Genomic DNA, 19,993 nt, shown 5'->3' on the forward strand with positions numbered 1-19,993 from the left:
GTAGAGGAGGCAGACATCCCCACCCGTCTGCTTTTCGGGTTTGCGGAGGGAGTACTTACCACTTTTGTCCAAGATAGGCTCAGCCATTGGGACTATCCTGGAGACACCTCGCACGGCACCCTCAGTAGTTGCCAAGGCGGCTGGCATTCCCGAAGTTCGCGTCTTGGTCAGAGACACTCACACGCTCCCGAAGGTCATTCTTTTGCCTCGGGTGAGTGGGGGTTGGTTTAGACAGAGTGTGGAGTATTCGGGCCTCCCGAACCAGTGCTTCATTTGTCGACAGATGGGCCATCTTGCGAAGGCCTGTCCACGGAGGAGGCCTCGATCTACACCACAGCCTTAGCCCCAGCCTGCAATGGCTGGCCAGCAGCCACAGACGGAGACACAGCGCACACATGCAGAGCCACCCTCTGAGCTTGGGGCTCCAGAGAAGGAGGGATGGCAGCAGGTCCGTGGTCGACGATGACAGGAGCCACAGCGACAGCCTGGCACTTAGAGTGGTCCTCAGGTGCCTACTCAGCAGCAGTGGGTTCCCACGGGAAACCGGTTTGGTCCTCTTGAGCAGGATGAGGTCCCTGCTCCCGCCCCCACTTGAGCTTCATCCTCGACATCCCCTCCCCCCCCCCCCCCCCCCCCCCCAAGAGTTCTCCCCCTCCTCATCATCCTCCCCTCCCCCCCCCCCCTAGGCCTCCTGCTCCCGCCGCCTCTTCCCCCCGCCCCTCTACCTTTGCCGCTCCCCCCTGCCCCTCTTCTCCACCGCTCCCCCCTGCTCCTACTACCCCCCCTCCCGCTTCAGTTCCACAGTCGACCTAGGGGGCAGGGCCTTCTCCTGCTGCTAGGAGATCTCTTGGCAGCGCCTTTTCCACGAGTCGCTTGGCGAGAGACGGACGGCCTTTCTTGGGACCCCCTCTACAGGTACAGACGTCCCCCCTTGCAGCTATCCCTCGTGGTCTGACGAGCATCGACATTCGGCGCCGTTGGGACTTCTTCGACTACGACCTTGCTCGTTTTCTCGGCGACCCCTCAGCAGACCATGAGGCAGCCTGCTTCAGGGTCCATGTTCTGTTCCTTGCAGCTAGGGGGACAGAGGCCTTGGACTCAGCAGTTGGCTTCTCCTTTCCCCTTTGCAGCAGGTACCAAACTGAGTGGACTCTCGACTTAGTGTTGGGATGGTTGCACACACAGGTCCTAGAGTTCTCTCACCACATGGGAGAACTAGGAGTTACAAACATGCTTCAGAGTTTGTGGCCATTGGCCAAGTTTGCAGTGACACCTCCAGATACAGCAGGATATAGACACATTGTGGTTTACTTCTTTGCCGATACACAGTGCTTGCCATGCTATGTACACATTCATGAGGACTCCTGGACAGAGGAGGTTGCTTTACATACGGCTCGCTCTGCTTGGGCTTGGGCTAGGCACTCATTGTAGTCACATCTATCTAGAGGATGCTCGGATGCGGATTATTCCCCATCCAAGCGAGCCTCGAAGATAGCCCGTCTAGCTGCTGCGGCAGCATCTGTTCTCTCTCGCTCCCCATGAGGATCGTCTCATGGAACGTGCTGGGACTAGGTAGGCCCCAATTTCAGCGTGATTGGGGCCAACTGCGTCAGGAGCTTCAGCGTTGCCTTGTGGGAGGAGAGATTGATCTCCTTATGCTTCAGGAGCACCATCTGTGTGAGAGCCGCATTAGACGTTGTGGTCAGCTCTTGCGTGGACGATATGATACTTTTTGGTTAGCTGCTTTTGGACCTGCAGGCATCCAGGGTGGGGTATGTATGACTATTGCGCTCTTTGCAGCAGGCCATTGTGGGCCGAGGGATTATTGTGCCAGGCAGGGCTCAGTGGATTACTATGCAGGTTCAGGGTTGCCTAGTGGGCTTCCTGAACATCTATGCGCCCAATGTAGCGAGTGCTCGAGCAGAATTTTGGTCACAGATAGTTGAGTCTCCACCCCGCAGGCAGAACACTGGTGCATAGGAGGGGACTTCAACATGTTGGACGACCCTTCTGACAGGATTTGGTGGTAGCCATGCTACTGTGCATGGAGTTGAGCTGGCAGCTTGGGAGAGGTTTTGTATGACTCTGAGGGTCTCCGATGTTTGGCAGTACTCTAGTCTTGTGAGGCCCCCAGACAGCCTTGCCTTCTCTCGTTCTGACCGCAGAGTGGGAGGAGTGAATGTATCGCAGATAGCTCGCTTCTACACTAGTGATTATTTTAGTGACTTGGGAGGGACAGTTGGTATTCTGGCAAGGACCCTTTTCTCGGACCATGCACCAGTGATCCTCACAGTGACAGATAGACAGAGGAGAGAGAGCACGATGCTTCGCATCCCAGAGAGGGTCTTGTTGGACTTTGCACTCACTAGATCTGCTGAAGTGTTATGTGTCAGAGCATAAAGGAAAGTGGGAGCAGTATTTGCCATTGGTGGAGTATGCATACAATAATACAGTGCATTCATCAACTGGCAAGGCACCTTTTGAGATAGTTGAAGGTGGCAAGAAAGTTCCTCCCATACTGCATACAAAGGACAAGATATTTGAAGCAGATACGTATGTTCAGGACATGGATGAAATGTACAAGAAGGTCAAAGTGGCCTTGGAAAAGACTCAGGCAAAGTAAAAGAAAGCAACTGATCGTCACCGTCGTGAAGTGGTATATTCACTTGGTGATTGGGTGCTTTTACGCTTTGAAAAGGCAAGGTTAAAGAAGATGAAGGGCAAGGAAAGTCTCTTTCCAAAGCTCAGCATGCGTTACTATGGGCCTTTTCAAGTGTGCGACATAATCAGTGATGTTGCATATAGGCTGAAATTGCCTGACAGTTGGAAGATTCACAATGCGTTTCATGTGAGTCTTCTCAGACCCTATGTGGGTGATGTGCCAGAAGATATGCCAGTTGAAGATCAGCCGGAAGTCGAGGAACTTGACGAGATCTTGGTCCTTGAACAGATTTTGGCACACAAAGAAAGGAAAGTGAAAGGCAAGGTTGCTAGGCGTTACTTGGTAAAGTTCAGAAACTATCCACCAATGGATGCGAAGTGGATGGAAGAAGGTGAACTTGCAGAGTCACCAACTGTGTTATCAATTTACCTTGAAGCCTTCGATTTGCAACCTACCTTGACCCCTTGAGTTTCAAAGCTACATGGATTGTCAGTGTGACAATGGCTTCTGAAACAAATGATGTACATGGTATTTAAAGTGAGCTCAAATCAAATACCTGTTACATGAATGTTAGAGCTGTACAGATTGTCAGTTTGGCAATTGCTCTTATGGAATGTCCAAAAGTTTGGTTAGTGCTATAGAAGTGAGTATTTCTTGTCAGTTTGTCAAGGATACAGTGATTGCTTCTATTGAAGAGTACATGTGTAACTGCATTCTTAAACTGTCGGTTTGGGTATGCTCGAAAGTGTTACGGGATCCAACGTGTACTATAAGATAGTGGCAAAATGTGCAGCTACCATTTTGTCATTGGAAAGTTAGTGACTCAAAGCAATGGCAGAGTGCGAAGCTACCACTATGTCATTGGGACAGGGTTCACACGCAGGCAATACATGAGTCGACGAGGTGTTGAATACACTAGGGTTGACAGTAAGCATGTATGTGTCGACAGGTGTTGAATACATCAGTGTTGACAGTAAGCATGTACGACATAGATGCAAACGAGGACGTTTGAGATTTCAAGAGGGGGGTATGTCACCAGCGTGTGACTACTATCTATCCTTTTTGTTGATTTCTTTCTTATTATCTATTTACTTTCACTTTTTGGAAACACCCCTCGGGAAATCTAACTGCCCTGCATTGCATAGCTAGTGTGGAACTATCCAGAGGGAGTCCAAGCCTGAGGGCAAGAGAGCACTAAGGTTGGACAAGGACTATGGTTAGCCAAGTGGGGTCATTGACTAGCCAAAGTGGAATCGTTTGCTACAGAGGCTACATTTCAGTTCTGGATGTGGCCGCAGTGTACAAAGAGGGTCGGATGACCTAGAAAGATACAATGGCAGCATCTCCTAAAATTTAGGGAACTGCTATTTTGGGACCTGAAAATGTCTTCGCGTCATTACGTGCAGTTTGACATGGGGATCATTTTGTTACTCTGCGGCCAAGTCAACAGAGGCTGCAGGTGAGATATTTTTAGACCCGAGGGTCTAAAGCGGGAAAATGCACAAATGAGTGACACTTGGCACTCTGAGGCCAGTTTACTACTTATAGAGAAGGCAAAAACGTGATTTATAGCTGGGAGGCTCATTTTGCAAGTCTCTGTCACAGGTTAAGAGCTATGGAGTGCTTGCTTTCCCTCTTATGCACAGTGCGGTGCCAGGAGTGATGCCCTGCACGCTACGCACTGCCCTCTCTCCCCCCTTTGGCAGTATGTTATGCCCCTCTAGTGGGCTCTTCATTTGACCAATGTACAGTTGTGTGGGTTCATGCGCGATTGCCGAGGCAAGAGCCTCTTGCACAGGTACTGGGTTAGCTAGCGGCTAATCCCCCCGCAGGTACAGGTGAATTCGGAGAGGTTTCACGCCAAAAATCTCGTCCGATTTAGAGGGCAAGTAGCCCTACAGGTGCGGGAGCTCGAGGACTTGCTACGGATGCGACCAGCACGCGAAACGGAGCCCGAAACAGTGAATTACAGCCTGCTGTGTATTTTTGCAGGTTTAGGGTTTTAGCCCTAAACGGACCCGAATACCCCCAGGAGGTTTGGGGACGCAAGGGGACCACTGAACAGGTGATCTGGCGCATTTTCAGGGCTGAAAACAGAGAATTCAGCGTGCTGCAGATTCTCGACAGGTTTTGCAAAGTGCCCATATGCGTCGGGAAAGTCAGTCAATGCGTGGGAATACTGACTGTGAAGGGTTCTAGTACAGTTATGCTGCCGAAATCGGGCTGGAACAGTGGAAATTCAGCCGAGTTTGTGCGGGGCAGCTTGTAGGAACCACAACGTTTATTCCCTCTTTTGAACAATAAAGAAATACCGAAAGGGGCACCTAAGTTAGGGGCCAATCTGGTGTCCGTCTACTCATACAGTTGCAATCTAGCAGCCTGTATCCCTCTCCCCTTTGTTGTGTCTTGAAAGTACAGGTAAAATAGACGACTAATAATGGGTGAAAGCTAAATCAAGGTTTGAAGTAAAGATTACCGCCCTTTTTGGATTGAACAGGCCGGTTTCAGAGCGAGTAGAGGCTCTCTGGAGAGAGAGCTTGGACAGGCAGGATTCTCCTGCTGACAGAGTGGCCTTAGGACTAGCTCAGATTAGCCGTTTCTTTCTCCAGGATTCTTTGGCTCGTCGGGTTGCAGCAAGAGAGGAGAAGTAGCGTCTCAGACGGGGCATTGCTTCGTTACAGAGGATGCAGGAGCAGCATCCAAACAGTCCTTGGTCGGAGGAGCAGCTACAGCAGGCTCGACAGGAGCTTGTTAGCACAGAGGAGAGGCGACAAGAGTTTGCTTTCCACCGACAGGCATGTCAGTGGACACAGGTGGGTGACAGAGTGACTGGTGCTTTCTTTGAGGCAGTGGGACCTCGGCATTCGCATGTCAAGGTCAGTCAATTGCGGAGGCCCAACGGGTCAGTTGCTTTTGAGCCTGAGGATATGCGTGTAGTTGCTACTGACTTATACCGTGAGCTACTGTCTGCAGAGCCTTAGCGTCAGGATGCATGCAGGGAGCAGGTTTGGGCACAGATGCCTTGTCTTGTGACTGAGGAGATGCGCCAGAGGCTTGAGCTGCCATTTCAGCTTGAAGAGTTGCACACAGCTCTTAGGGCCCTCCCCCATGGTAGCTGTCCAGGTGAGGATGGGCTTACTCCCAGTTTTTTCCTGGAGTACTGGGACCTGCTTGGCCAGATCTTTGTAGTGCTTTTCAGTACATTTTGCACACAAGAGTGATGCCTGACAGCATGTGAGGGCTTGATCTACCTCATTCCCAAGGAGGGTGGCTCCTTGGATGAGATTCGATAGTGGCGCCCCATCACCATCCTCAACTCAGCCTACAAAATTCTTGCCAAGGCTCTGAGTTTGAGGATTCAGCCACTTCTAGAGAGCCTTATACATGGGACTCAGACAGGTTTTGTCAAGGAACGCAGTATCCGTATCCGTGACAACATCTTTACTTTTTGGGAGGCTTCTACCCTAGCATGGCTCCGTGGTGAAGACCTGGTAATTCTCCTTCTCGATTTTGAGAAGGCATACGACAGAGTTGACTGGGACTTTCTAGAGGGCACTCTACGCAGGATGGGCTTCTCAGATGCTTGGATCAGAGGGGTGTCAGCTTTGCACAGACAGGCTCACAATCAAGTACTTTTGGCAGGAGGTAGAGGTGATTGCTTCATGCTCACACGCTCGGTCAGACAGGACTGTCCTCTTGCCCCCTTCCTCTTTTTGTTCTATGCGGAGGCGATGAGCAGGTTTTTGGTGTCGTAGCAGGTTGGTCTACGGGGCTTAGCACTCCCTATTCGGGGAGATGAGCTACTGGATGCTGAGTTTGCTGACGACTCAGCCTTGTACTTAGATAGCCAGGAGGCCAACCTTCACAGGTGTGAGCAGGCTCTGGAGACCTTCTGTTGTGCATCGGGCGCACCGATCAATTGGAGAAAGACAGTGGCTTTCTCGGGTGGTAGTGCTCTTGTGCCCGATTGGATGCCAGGAGAGAGCTTTAGGTGGATTCCCCCAGGGACTGCAGTTCAGTACTTGGGCTGTTAGGTTGGTTTGGACTTGTCTCCCGAGCAGCAGATTGCTCCCCTCCTCCTGTCTATCAGGAGGAAGTTGCTACATTGGAGCTCAACACGACTTTCTTTGGCTGGCAGAGTAGTAGTGGCCAACCAGGTGTTGTTGGCGACTATGTGGTACATCACTTGCTGCTGGATCTTCTCGAGTTCTTGTATCAGCCAGGTAGAGAGGCTGATCAGGAACTTCCTTTGGTCAAGACGTGACACTCAGATAGCCCGAGCCAAAGTGGCTTGGCAGGTCATCACTCTTCCTTGTTCACAGGGAGGGCTTGGGATCATTGACCCAGCACAGCAGAGCAGAGCCCTTCTTGTGAAGTTCATAGTCAGAGGACTTGTTCCAGGTGAGGAGCCCTGGAAAGAGTTTTTGCTACAGCGGCTTCGTGCTAGGGTGCCTCAGGCTGGAGGCCCTTGGCGACCTTCGACCAAATGGATCTTCACAGAGATGCGCAGAGTTGGTTTGAGCATGAGACTGGAGGATCGCTTCGCCTTAGCTTGCTTCGATCTTGGGAGCTCTTGCGGCGAGGCCTGGAGCAGAGAGCCTACTTGCACGGAGGAGCGCCTTCGACAGCCCCTTGTCTGGAACCCCATGGTTAGCACTCAGAGAGGCCACTTGGTTGGTAGTCGGCCTCATGTTTCCTGGGGTCCCATGGCAGCGGGTCCAGCGCACTCTTTAGGTGACTGGTTAGAGTTTACATGCTTGTCAGAGGAGATGCATGGTTTCCAGCTATAGGGCATGAGAGGGGTGCAGAGAATGTGCCAGGACATCTCAGAGGCAGTTCCAGCCGAGTGGCTCACGCCTCTTGAGCCAGTATCACCCAGGTGGATGCGAGCCTTCACACGACTGGAGATTCTTATCTCAGTCAGGGCCTGCTCAGAGATTGTTCCATCCCTTTTCTTCGAGCTTCAGGGTGGGGGACGCTTACAGCGTGTTGCAGTAGAGGCCCCGCAGGTGGCAGAGTGCTGTTTTCAGAGGATTCGAGTAGTGGGCATCTGTGGGAGGACTTGTGTCATCGATTGTGACCCAGCAGCTCTTGAGACTAGACACTGCAGGCTGTGGGCTTGGGAGTGTTGTCCACTGGCATGAGTACAGTGGGATCCTGGTGAGTGACTCTGGAGGAACCCTTTCTCTTCTGCAGACCACCCAGGTGTCCGGTTCTTTCAATACACTGTTCGATTGGGACGTCATATACTAGCAGCACTGAGAGAGGCCCGCCCCGCTGCAGCACCTCATTGGCAGGAGGAGGGTCTCATAGCTGAGTTCTTGGCAGCCTTCTGGGAGAGGTTGTGGGACTCCAGACAGCCGAGGCGAGTCACCTTGTTTCAGTGGCTGGTCGCACACAGAGCTACAGCAGTTGGGAGCTGGCTAGTGCATAGTGGTCTCTCGGCCGCATGTGCAGCTTGTGGCCATCTTGTGGAGAGTCGGCGTCACTGTCTTTGGGACTGACCTTTGGCACAGCAGGTGTGGCTTCGAGTTCTTCGGCTGATGCCTGCTCTCTCCACGGCTCGACAGTACACTTGGGGAGCAGCGGCTTGGTCCACCCTCACGGGCCCGGCACTTCAGTTTGAGCTATCTTCTACCAGCAGGATGAAAGTGATGCAGGAGGGGCAACCTACACTCCAGCCTGCCCACAGAGCTTACTCCACAGGAGTGGTGCAGTGAGAGAGAGGAGTGTTGGGAGCTCATGAGTGGCCTGACACTCTGGTTCATCTGGCGGGCCCGTTGCTTCCGCATCTTTGAGGCTCGCCCTGTGCCACTAGCAGAGACTTTTCGCGATTTTTGGCTAGAGCTGATCCACACTTTCAGAGGACAGCTCGAGGGACTACAGGGCAGCTCCGACCGCATGCGGGAGTGCAGAGAGGCTTTCCTTAGACTCTGGCGTCCTGGGCCTTTCTACACCATGGTCCAGGGTGTACTCCGATGGCACTACTGACCACCTGTGTGGCTTTTCCCTCCCCCCATTTCTTGATTTAGGCCCTTTGTACATATGCTGGTTTTTCATTGTGAGAGTCTCCCACCATGGTTGTTGTAGCCCTCTCTTGAAGAGGTGGTTGTAGCCCTATGGACAGTTTCAGTAACTAATAGAAGGATCTTTTTCTCGGAAAAAAAAGAATGATCTTTTTGCGTACTTGATCTTTGCAAAAGTAGTACCTGAAGTTGTATCTAATTTGTCTACCTTACATAAGATAGGTCAACTTTTCTAAGTGGTTTCAGTGATTGTTTCTTCAACTCTTTGCCGGGACAGTTACCTCCTAAGAGATATGAGGATCATACCATAGATGTTGTGCTAGGTTCTAGTCCACTGAACAGGCCACCGTACAGGGTTAGTGTAGCCCAACCGAAAGAGATAGTGAGTCAGGTCAACAAGTTTTTAGAGAAGCGGATGATTCAGCCGAGTTCATTTCCTTTTCTTTCGTCTGTACTCCTAGTGCAGAAGAAGGATGGTTCGTAGCGCATGTGCATTGACTACCGCGCTTTGAATAAGAATACCATCAAGAATAGGTTCCCCATACGAAGGATAGATGACATGCTTGATCGGCTTGAGGAAGCGTCACTGTTTACCCGGATAGACCTAAAGACTGGGTACCATCAAATACGCATTAGGCTAGAAGATGTTTGTAAGACTGCATTCAGGACAACATTTGGTCTCTATGAGTTTCTTGTCATGCCATTCGGTCTCACAAATGCTACTGCCACGTTCAACATAATGATGGACAGAATATTTAGACCACATAGAAACTTTGTGGGTACATTCTTTGATGACATGATTGTCTATTTAAAGTCTAAAGAGGAGCATAGGGATCACTTAACTGTAGTTTTCAATGAGCTACGAAAGAACAGGCTACTTATTACTGCAAAGAAGAGTGAATTCTTTTTGGAAGAGATTCACCTCCTTGGGCACATTGTTTCAAAGGATGGGGTACGTATGGATCCCGCCAAAGTGGAAGCAATCATGACTAGACTTGAAGTCTGCACATGACATTTGAAGCTTTCTAGGCTTATGTTCCTATTACAGGAGGTTCATCCGAAATTTGGCTAAGATTGCTTCTCCACTCCATGCAAAGGAGTTACTTTCAAGTGGACAGACAGCCAAGGAAATTCTAGCCTTCAAACACTTGAAAGAAAAGTTTACTTCAGATTCGGTAATCATTTTGCCCGATCTTCATAACCTTTTGTGGTTCAATGTGATGCATGGGGCCACAACCTTGCTGCAGTTCTAATGCAGAATGGCCGAGTAGTTGCATATGAGAGTGGAATTCTTTTGAAGGCTGAAAAGAACTTGCAAGTTAATGGGAAAACAATCCTTTTGCGTGGACTGTTTTCTACTCAAGAGAGAGAGGGTGCTTTTGGAGATTATTTGCTTTATTTCCTAAGCAAGGAGTTGTGAGAGGATTGCTTGATTTTAGGCTTTTGGGGCTCTGCTTTTGGCATCCCTTGTAAAACCTTTTTAAGTGTGGACAGGGCTCCCACTTCTCAGAGCATCTGGACGCAGAGTCTGAGAGTGAGACCCCTCCCACTCTCTTGTACTTTGAACACAGTTGTGAACTGTTTTGAAATGAATCTTTGTTGTGTTGCGGTAGAATCTTGACTTGGAGTGTCCGAGTTTGTTACAGTGGTATCAGGCGCGGCGGATTTCTCTTCTACTGAGAATCCGATCCTTCTTCTAGCGACACTTACGGATTCAAACAGAGATCAGGCGACTTCCTCTACATCTGGAGATGCGGGAAGAGATGACGAAGAAGATTCTCACGAGGAGTATGGCCCGCTAGGCCTACTCAAGAGGAGATTGAAGAGATGGAGCGTCAACGATTGATTGATGATGCAACAAAGATGATGATAAGTTTTGGGAAGGACCCGAAATTTGCAAAATTTATAGTCAGACCTCCTTCGACGAGGTGCACTCACAGTGGCTTCAAAGCACAGAACCACCCCTCAAACCGGCACTCAAGAAACCTCCTACTCCAAGGATGTTTATAGAGCAAGAATTAGAAGAGGTGGTTGATACACGAATTTCTCAGCTTTTTGATGCGCAGAACAAAGCTGAAAAGCATGACAAAAAGCAGAAGAAAGGAACTGACTTCTTGGGTTATTTGGGTCGTCAATTTGCTTTTGCCTTGGCAAGAAAGCAGAAAAAGCATGTCAGATTTGAAGGAGTATCTAGTTCTTCTTCTTCTTCTTTTGACATTTCTTCTAGCTCTTCTGACTCGAGCGAAGAAGACAGAAAAGAGAAAAGCGAAGCAAAAGCAAAGCTTCGGAAAGGGCAAGAAAAAGGCAAATAAGCCTAGATTTCGCCCAGTTTCTGACAGTTCTACAAAGGACTCGTCTTCCGACAGTTCGGACACCGATGATCACAGATTCTATGCAAAGAAGAAAAATTTCTATGAAGCCAACCAGTATGAATTTTTGGAGAATAAAAGCAAGAAAGTCCGAGAGTTTACAGGTGGACTGTCAATTAAATTTGACACGTTTTTTGGATTTCGAGATGCTTCGAAGGCTTTGGCCTTCATACAATAGTTTGACATTACTTACTCTGGAGGACATTACTCAGAGCACTCCAAGATTCAGAGCGCTATCTCTTACTTCAAGGGAAATGCTCGAACTTGGTGGTTCACTCTGTTGTTCAACAAAAAAGCGCCAATTAAATGACTGAAATTTAAAAGGATTTTTTTTTCTTCTTGGTTGACTCGGGAGTACGAATGCGACATACAAACTGCTTGGAACCATCTTCGGATGACTAAGATAGGTTCATTGGACGCATATTGCGAGAGATTCTGGAGCTCTTTTCTACCAGCCTCTTCATTTTAAAAGATCTCGTTCAAAGAACAGATTGAGCGGTTTACTTTGGGACTTCCTACAAAGATCCGAGATCACTGCTTAGAGCAAAAGTCAGATTCCATTCAGAAACTGATGAGTCATGCGAAACGGGGTTTTCCCATTTATTCAGGCAGTTTGACCTACCCCACAGATGAAATCATGACGCAAAGGACCAAACAGACTTCGAACAATGAAAGTAGAAAGAAGAAGAGCAACCCAGAAAAGAAAAGGATACACAATCCAAGCTCACTCTTCGAGAGAGAGCTCTCTACATCAAAGAGGGGAAGTGCTTTGAATGCGGGAAAACTGGGCACATCTCCGCAAAGTGGCCTAAAAAGGCACCGAAAGAACATAACGACAAAGATGAAGACAGGCCTGAGGGTTCAAAAGCAACTGAGGAATGTGGACGGAAAGGCAAGATGAAAGCAGTATTGGTTCCAGGTTGCATGGGTATTGACCCAAGCACGATTGATGAGAGTACATAACTTTGTCGAGCTTGGGGCAAAGTGAAAGACCAAGAAAAGCCCTGATCTTATTTGATGGAGGAGCGAAGGCCAACTGCATTTCACCTGAATTGGCGGCGCAGCTCGAGATCACACCCGATCGGATGGGACCACTAGCAGAGGTAGTTCTAGCGGGACGCGGCAGGGACGTAGCCATTACACCTGTCATTGGCAAACTTCAGTTGCATTGTCAAGGGTATTTGGGGTACGAGGACTTCTACATAATGCCCTTGGAAGGTTGTGATGTCCTCCTGGGAATTCCCTGGTACCATAAGAACAACGCCGTGGTCGACTATATTGGGCGAGAAAAGCGACTTTGACTATAGAGAAGGGCCGAACTATTGTACTTGATGTAAAACTTAAGGGCGAGTGTGTCCGTTTCAAAATTAATGAAATCCAGTCTGTTTGTTTACTCGATCTTTTTGAAAGAGTTGAATGATGAGAATAGGACAAATATGTATGAACTTAATAAAGAACGCCAAGATTTTCTCCACACTCATGCCAATTGCTTTTCAAAGGGCCTGCCAGGCGAGTTACCACCCATTCGTCCTGAGGATCATACCATTGATCTGATACCTGGAAGTACACCACCGAAGCGGCCACCTTACCGTGTGAGCCGAGCCCAGAATGAAGAGATTATGAACCAAGTGAAAGACCTCTTGGGAAAGGGTCTTGTCCAACTTAGTACTTTACCGTATTGCTCTCCAGTGTTGTTGGTTTTGAAGAAAGACGGATCTTGGAGAATGTGCATCGATTATGGAGCTCTCAACAAAATCACCATCAAGAACAGATTTTCGATTCCTAGGATCGATGATATTCTTGACCGACTACAGGGATCCTCGTGCTTTAGCTGGATCAACTTGAAGAGCGGATATCATCAAATCCGAATCGCGCCAAGAGATGTCTACAAGACAGCTTTTCGGATGACTTTTGGTTATTTGAGTTTTTGGTGATGCCTTTTGGCCTAACCAATGCTCTTGCGACATTTAACCGGATGATGGACAAGATTTTCAGAGAGTACAAATCTTTTGTTGGGACTTTCTTTGACGACATCATTGTTTTCTCCAAGGATGAGGCGGAACATAGAGAACATTTGCTACAGGTCTTTCTGGCATTACGAGATCTCAAGTTGGTGATTAATGCGAAGAAAAGTGAATTTTTCCTACTCGAGATATACTTTTTGGAACACATTGTCTCATCAGTAGGAGTGCCAATGGACCCGGCCAAGATAGAGACTATGATTGGCCCGATTTGAAGAATTTCCATGAAGTTAGAAGCTTCTTGGACTTGTGTTCGTACTACAGGCGGTTCATTAGAAAGTTTGCAGAGGTTGCTTCCCCTTTGCATATGTTGACGCAGAAAGGAGTCCCTTTCTCGTGGGGATCCATAGAGGTGATTGCCTTTCAGACATTGTGAGAGAAATTGACTACAGGACAAGTTTTGCAGAAGTCATTCGAAGTATATTGTGATGCTTGCGGTCGTAGTCTAGGTGCGGTCTTAATGCAAGAAGGCCATCTCATTGCCTACAAAAGCCGATTGTTTTCAAGGCCGGAATTGACAACACAAATTTATGAGAAAGAGCTTTTGGCAGGCATCCATGCTCTTACTCAGTGGCGACTCGGAGCGGATTCTATGGTCTTCACAGACGATCAAAGTTTACGCTACTTGTCACAGAAGCAGCTATCAGAAAAGCAGATGCAGTGGGCGAACATATTGTCATAGTTTCACTTCCAGATTGTCCATGTGTAGGGACAGAGGAATTTGGTGGTAGATGCTTTGTCCCGGAAGGCGTTGGTTCTGGCTATTTCCACGATACATTATAAGAGCTTCGAGGATATGGTCAATCAATATGCCACAGATACAGATTTTGCAGGTATTTTCGCTCGGATACGGAATGGGGAGATAGTAGCGGGATATTCCATTCGGGATGGCTACTTGATGAGGAAAACGATGTCGTACGTTACATAGCCGTTGAGGGAAAAGGTTTTAACCAAATGCCATTGTCCACCTTTTACGGGTCACCACGGCATAGCTACCACCTTGAAAGGTGTGGAGAGATACTTCTTTTGGCCGGGACTCGGGAAGGATTTGGACGATTTTGTACGCAATTGCTTGGTATGCCAGAAGGTCAAGTTTGTGACATGCATAAAGCATAGGGATTGTTACATCCTTTACCCATACCCACCCGCCCCTAGGAAAGTATTGCAATGGATTCATTTTTGATCTCCCGAGAACACAGAGTGGTCACAATAGTATCTGGACTGTTATTGACGAATTTAGCAAGCAAGCTCATTTCATTCCAGTGAAGAAAACAGTCAAGCCGGATTACTTAGCAAGATTGTTTGTGGCTTAGATCTTCAGATTACATGGCATGCCTGAGACAATTGTCTCCGACAGAGACCCCAGATTCACGAGTTTGTTTTGGAAGGCTATTTGGGAGAACATTGGCACACGGTTGCAGTTCTCATCATCGTTCCACCTGCAGACTGATGGGCAATCAAAGATTGCTAATTCAGTGGTACTAGATTTATTAAAGTCTTACATCTCGGATTAGAAAACTCAATGGGAAAAGTATTTACCTTTGGTCAAATTTGCCTACAATAACAAGGTACACTCTTCGACAGGGAAGGCGCCATTTGAGATTATTGAAGGTGCTACGACGGTTCTACCCTTCCTAAGCACGAAAGATAAGATTTTTGAAGCCGATGAGTACACGCGTGCCTTGGACACCGCTTTTGCCAAGGTCCGCGAGGCTTTGCAATAATCTGAAGAAAGAGAGAAAAAGGCAGCAGATCGCCATCGTCGTGATTTTAAATTGAAGGAGAAAGATTGGGTGCTCTTACTTTTTTGAGAAGGCACGCCTGAGAAAGAAAAAGAGAAAGGAGAGGCTTTTTCCAAAGCTTAGTATGCGATACTACGGACCTTTCCAGATTTCCAAAAAGATAAATGATGTCTCCTTTAGATTAAAGCTGCCGGATACTTGGAGAATTTACAATGCTTTTCATGTGAGTCTCTTGAAGCCTTTTAAAGGTGATGTGCCCGAAGATGGGGAGCCTGATGAGCAACTCGAAGTGGAAGAAAATGTAGGAGATCCTTGTTCCAGAACAGATGTTGGCACATAAAGACAGAAAGATTAAGGGTAAAGTGATAAGGCGGTTCTTGGTTAAATTCAAGAACTATCTTGCATTGGATGCAAAGTGGATGGAGGAGGAGAACCTAGCAGATACTCCTCAGATTGTGAATCTTTACCTCCTTGCAGCATTTGGATTAGCATAGTCTATTCTAAATGGAACCCCAAACTCAGCTTGGGCGGAATCTGGTGTAGCATGTAATGCACAAGAGGGGAGTCGCTCCGCTCCTTTGTCAACAGATTGCCTCGATTTTTGATACTAAAGTCACTGATGTCTCTTTGAGTTTCAGGGATACTGTGGGCTGAATGTATTCTGCTGAATGACTTTATGAACCGGGATTCCCGATAATATGATACTGATTTGTTCTTGACTTGTCTAAGTGCAAGAACTGATAGACGAAATGACTGCAACATGTCGTTCTGAATGATCTCGATAGACATGGTTGCAATAAGGATTAGTGAATCGGGCATCTGTGAGGTCCCGAGTGGATCTAGATACGATTGCTAAATATGTTGCCTCTAAATCATGGTCTAAGATCCAAATGAATTTGTGAATGTGATTGTCATGTGATGTCCTGTGATGTCAATTGATGTCCTGTGACGTCGAGTGATGTGACTGTCGATTGGTACATGTGCTGGATGTGTGTTCCTAGTGCGTCGGTACTAACAGTCAGTGTCTGCTAAGACAGTTTATGGCCTCTGTCTATTTTGCAGGCGTAATCGAGGGCGATTACAATGCTTTCAAGAGGGGGGTATGTCACAAACCTGTGACGTGGTATCCAGTTCACACATACACCCCCCCCCCTTGGCAAGGACAATCTTGGAAGGTGTTGGCCGCAGTGCTGACGTGGCTCCCGAAATTCCACCGGAAAACGCGTTGGCAATGTTGACGTGGCAGCAGTGTACGGCTATGCTGGCGTGGCAGATTACATACAGAATAGCATCCTTTTGCGTGGGCTGTTTTCTACGCAAGAGAGAGAGGGTGGTTTTGGAGATTATTTGCTTTATTTCCTAAGCAAGGAGTTGTGAGAGGATTGGTTTATTTTAGGCTTTTGATTTTCAGCTTTTGGGGCTCTGCTTTTGGCATCCCTTGTAAAACCTTTATAAGTGTGGGTAGGGCTCCCACTTCTCAGAGCATCTGGACGCAGAGTCTGAGAGTGAGACCCCTCCCACTCTCTTGTACTTTGAACACAGATTAATACAAAAAGAAATAATACCGAAAGGGGCTCCAGTCTTTGCAGTCAATATCTCTAGGCACGGAACTCCGCCAGGCCGTGTCGAATCAATTGTGAACTGTGAGCTGTTTTGAAGTGAATCTCTGTTGTGTCGTGGTAGAATCTTGACTTGGAGTGTCCAAGTTTGTTACACAATTTCGTACTATTGTGAACTAGACGAAATGAAGACACAATATACTGAAGATTCAGATTTTGCAAGGATTTATGATCAGCTTTTTGATTGGCAACATCATGAACACTATATGCTTAAGAATGACTTTCTCATTATGCATGGAAAGTTATGTGTTACTAAACAGTTGCGGCCAAAGGTTTTGATGGAATGTCATGCTCCACCTTATGCTGGGCATCGTGGAATTGATGCGACAGGGAAAGGGGTAGAGGAGGACAGGAATGTGGACACAAAGGAATATTATATCATGCCATTGGAAGGGTGCAATGCGTTGTTGAGAATCCCATGGATGTTCTGTCTACATGGAGGGTTGGATGTCTTTAACACAAAGGTCACCATGCAGCATAGGGGGAAAAGTGACATCCTTGATCTAAAGCTTAAAGGGGAGTCTGTCTCTATTGTATCAGCTTTGGCTATCACTTCTGTAATTAAAAATCATCTTTCTACGTACTTGATTTTTGCACGTGATATTTCAAATAATCTATCTGTGTTAGATAAAGAAAGGTCAGCATTTTTACAAGAGTTTAGTGATAGTTTTTTTGATTCATTACCGTCTCAGTTGCCACCAAAGCGGCCTAAAGATCATGCGATAGATTTGGTGGCAGGTTTTAGCCCACCAAATAGGTCTCCCTACACGGTTAGTGCGGCCCATCAGAAAGAGATTATGAACCAAGTAGAGGAGATGTAAGAAAAAGTCATGATTCAACCCAGTTCTTTACCCTTTTGCTCCCCAATGCTCCTAGTGCAGAAAGGATGTCTCTTGGCGCTTGCGTATTCATTACCGTGCGTTGAATAAGAATACCATCAAGAACAAGTTTCCTATTCCAACAGATATTTGATTCATCACAGGTATGGGACATCACGTTGTCGAGAAATTTGCGGTCTTGCCAGGAAAGCACCGGGCTTATGGCTGTGAGAGTTTGTGAAGAACTCAACAAAAACTATATGAAGGAGTTAAACCATAGATGCCATGAAGACTAGGGTTTGGAAAGAAGTGCAATCAAAGAAGACTCACTCTTTCTCTCTTGCACTCACACACACAAAGAAAGAACGCAAAAGAGAATGTCAAAACAATACGAAGATGAAAACATCAAGGCTATCATATCGTATCATGGGTAATATGAAAGGGTTAATGGATGAGTTAATGGCATTCAATCTTGGCTGACCAAATAGGCTACGAATTGTTCTTTGGAATTGTAGTTTTGTGCTTACCATAATATATATATTTTGTCTAGTGATTGGGATTAATTGTGTGTACAAATCCTCTTGGTTCATAGCAAGATAACTACGCTTACATCAAAAGAAAAATTATAGTCTATGAGAGGTAGTATGATGGGATCCGGTGATAGAAGTATTTCATTGAGCCTTTCAGGGCGAAGAGAAACACTATACGTTTTGAAAGTGTATTTTACGGCTAATCCATACGTTAATTCTAATAGATCGTACAGAGTGAAAGCGATAGAAATGATCATCATGTGGGTTATTCATCTAGGATAGTATGTGAGAAATGTAGATATGAGAGAAGTGAAGAGATGAGAAGTTTCCCTCCCAAGCCCTATTCTTGCCCGTAGGCAATAAGGATACTGCGGGAGAGATGTACCTGTAGCAAGAGAACCTAGAGAGGATGAATTACTAAGAATGAGAGAGATAGGTTTGGTTAAGGAGATGAGATTAGATACATAAATATATGTTGGATTAGAGATGAAAATGAAAACAACAAGAAATCAAGAAAACATCAATGTAGAACACATCTTACTTGAAACCCTTCGGCACCATTATTGATGGGAGAGAGAAGAAGAGTGGATAATTCCACTTTGATTGATACACCAAGTGCAAGACCTTCTTTGATTAGAGTTGATCTTCCAAGGTTAGCTTGTTGCAAGAATGGCTAGTCTTCCTCTAGGAGAAAGTGTAGGCTTGGGCTTATGTTAATGGCTAAGTACAATTAGGCATTACTACTCACTCCCTCAAGAATTCCTCTCATCAATGGCTTGAATGCTTGAGTTCCTTCCAAGGAAGAAGAGGTCCCCCTTTATAGGTGAAGGGAACCCCCAAGGGTTTACACAAGAAGAGAGGAGCCAGTGTGAACAGGAATTGGAAAAGTTGGAAATGAGCTGCCCCTGCATGATGTGGGCAGACTGGGGTCCAGTATTTTGATCATATCTCCTCAACCGTGGCTCCAAATAAAAAAGTAAAAATATGGGCAAAAACTTCAGCTCATTAGCTACGATTTTCATTTTAAAATCATTTTCCAATTCGGATTGGAACCTTGTGTAAAAAATTCATCAAAATAGGGTCCATTTATGGCAGCAAAAGTCTTCATGTGGTCTCCTTAGCCTAGACTTTCATTTAATTCCAAAGGACACCTCATGCCATATGAAAGCATGACATTGCTCCTTGACAAAGTTTTGTAATCATGCTTGCAATAATGCATTAAAATAAGTGTATCTTTGAAATCATGCCACCTAGTGTCCCACTAGGATTTGATTCTCTCCTAGTAGCTATTTAAAAAGAAATATAAGAAAAGTATAAAAAATACATAGAATATATATATATTGGAGTTTACCCTAGATATAGGATCTAGCTAGGGTGTGAGATGATAATGAAATAGTAGAAATAAGAATCAATGCTTTTTGCCCCAAGTTAAAGAGGCGGAGCTATTGATGCTTTTCCCATAGTATTTTCTGATGGTAAAGTAAGGATATGTTACCCTTGAGAAAAATAATAGATGAGATAGAAGGCTTATTATTATACTTATCATATGCATATGTACATTATAGGAAATATAATTATGTATCAAAAAATACAAGATAGATCTTGTAGCATGCGTTCCCACTATGTACGTGTCACAGCACGACATCCACCCCCTCTAAACCTGCACATCCTCCGGTATGTGCCACATTGTCTCTTTGTAAGATTAGACCTCTTGTACATCTTCCTTGTCTTCTTCTTCACTGGATGATTCCAGAGCTTCATGTTCACTTTGATCTTCACTGTGTTTTTCTCTTCTTCCTCATCCATATCTTCTGGATCATTGTCTCCTCTTCTCTTAAACATTTTAATCCTTTTTCCTGCAATGGGAATCTTTACTTCTGTACCATCTAGTTCAGACAAGCTGTAAGTAGCATTTTCATGCACATGCTTTACAACATACGGTCCAAACCATCTTTTTGAAATTACGCATGACTGTGTGCTGGTTATCAAGGCTACTATCATACACTAAAACCCAGTCACCTTTGTCAATTGCTTTGCTCCTGAGTCGATGTCGCTTATCAAAATAGTCCTTGTTTTTCAACCTTGCATTTTTGAGTCGTTCTTTTGCAGCTTCAATGTCTCCAGGTCTTCTCTCTAGCTGCCTTATACGCAGTGCAAGGAGATCTTCCCTACTAAGCCCCTCTTGCCAAGGTAGTACATTCCATGT

At 46.5% G+C, this 19,993-nt stretch overlaps 1 protein-coding gene across 6 annotated transcripts in view; it reads left to right on the forward strand.

The window, feature by feature from the left end:
* The window catches only part of LOC147458389 (putative rhamnogalacturonate lyase B), a 169,849-nt gene that overhangs the window by 105,823 nt on the left and 44,033 nt on the right, over positions 1-19,993 (forward strand). The gene's annotated exons all lie outside the window — the stretch shown is intronic.

This window comes from Adiantum capillus-veneris, chromosome 5 (assembly GCF_014529385.1).
Source record: "Adiantum capillus-veneris isolate H3 chromosome 5, ASM1452938v2, whole genome shotgun sequence".
Lineage (NCBI taxonomy): Eukaryota > Viridiplantae > Streptophyta > Polypodiopsida > Polypodiales > Pteridaceae > Adiantum > Adiantum capillus-veneris.